Source organism: Egretta garzetta, unplaced genomic scaffold (assembly GCF_000687185.1).
Source record: "Egretta garzetta isolate BGI_Z169 unplaced genomic scaffold, ASM68718v1 scaffold270, whole genome shotgun sequence".
NCBI lineage: Eukaryota > Metazoa > Chordata > Aves > Pelecaniformes > Ardeidae > Egretta > Egretta garzetta.
In genome coordinates, this window is record NW_009258274.1 from 1,106,986 (window position 1) to 1,109,009 (window position 2,024).

Sequence of the window (2,024 nt, forward strand, 5' to 3'; positions counted from 1 at the left end):
ATTCCGGGGGTCTTAAAGGGCCTTCAGGAGCAGGGCTGGAAACATCGGCAAGATGGATTGGGAACCCTAGCCCTCCATGACCACAAAGCCATCACAAGATACAGGAGCTTAATATCTTCTTCTCTCTCTGCCTTAAGTCCTAACCTCATTCTAGGAGGCTCTATCTCAAGAGCCAAAAATAAAGAACAACTCACTAAGGTACATCTAGGAGGTAAAATTCCACAAAACCCCTCTTAAGCAGAGCCTTCCACAACCCTGCCCCAGAGCACAAACAGACAAGAGAGCAGCTCTGGCTCCAGCGCCCAGCCAGAAGCCCCCAGGATGGGATGCCCGGCAGGACCACAGCCCTCTGTCCCCAGCCCAGGCACCCGTGCCCCCAAAACCAAACCTGGTTATAAAAGCCAGAGCCTGCAGGCAGAAAGGGGCAGGCGATGCTGGTGACACTCTGTAGCTGGGACATGCTCGGCCGTGCCATACTTCACCATGACACCCTACTGAAAAAAATATTAATCATTCCCTCTTCACTCCAGCTAGTTTTTGACTTGCAAGGCATCTTTCTTCCTTCTGTTTAAATTACCACCAACAGTGCATTAAATACATCCTGTTCTAGAGCACCGACAGTGCTGCACAGAAAGAAAAGAGGGGGAAAACCTCAAAACAACCTGTAATAAAAAGTCTGGTTGTCTGGGATGGGTTTTCCATCCTCACCCAAACACAACCAGACCGGACCCGCCAGCTTCCCAAAGGCGCAGGAAACAGGAAAGGCTTTGCGTGCGGGAGCCTTCCCATCAGCATCCGTGCCCCGTGCCGGCGACTCCAGGCGGGAAGGGAGGAATTTGGGAGCTTCAGCCAGTGGGGTGGCACGGCACACACTGGGGCTGAGCGAGGTGACCTTGCGGGGTGGCCTGGGGACTGACACAACGGTAACGCAGGAGGTCCCGGCTTCCCCACACCCATGTATGGATGCCCCAGGCATGGATGGTGTCGGGAAAGACGAGCATCACCATCACTGTCCTTGCCAAAAAGGAGCACCAGCACAGGTGAAGGGAAGATGCTCAGCCGCCCCACCACAGGCCAGCAAGGTTGGGGGGGTTTTTAATGCCGTATAAAGCCCCGCACGTTTTTTCTATTGTTTAATTTCCTTCTTCTCCACCCACGGCAAGTTCACTCAGAAGCGAGGAACTTATTTCCTATTGAATTCGTCCTGGTTGTTTTATTTGGAAAAGGACAACTTCCTCGGCTGTGGTCCCTGTGCACAGCTGAGAGGGGCAGGCACGGGGCTGCTCGCCTCCCCAGCTGTGCCAGCCCAGCCCTGGTAAAAAACACTCTTGAGATTAAAGTAACAAAGATACTGTTTTGCTGCAGGAAGAGATGCTGTTTCGAGGCTGTCAGTGACAAAGTGGCATTGCAAGGCGCCAGCTTCCCAACCCCGTGAGCACCGGTAGCGGGAAGAAGACTGGCCGCACGGTGTGCTGTGGTGGCAGCCAGCCGGGACCGCAGGAAGGGAAAGCCCCAGGTCTGGGATGTGATCGCAGCACTGGGAGCGAGAACCAGCCTCCAAGGGCAGCAGAGCCTTCCAAGCGATGCCTAAAGGTGGCCAAGCTGGCACAGCTTCTGCACCGCTGGGCATCACGGTCTGGCCCCATCAGCCAGGGACAGCCTGCCTGTGCAGCAGTGGAGGCAAAAACCAAAAGATTTGGGGTAAAATATAAATACAGCTATGCACAAAAGGCCCAGGAGTTCACCGATGGCTGGTTAGATGCTAGGACCTCTTGAAGAGGGAGCGATAAGGTGCTTTACAGGGACTCCAACCAGACTGGACAAGCCATGCCGTGCCAACGGCGTGCACCCTCAAACCGTCTCTTGGCTGCACTGCCCCGATCTCCTTCAGTCCTTTATTATTTTTAACTAATAGCACTCAGGCCGCCCCAGAGCGGGGACGCTTCAGGCCTTGCACCCCACGCCCTCGGCGCCCGTGCTGCAGCTCGGCCCGGCTCTCCCGGCGGCAGCAGCATCCCTGCCCG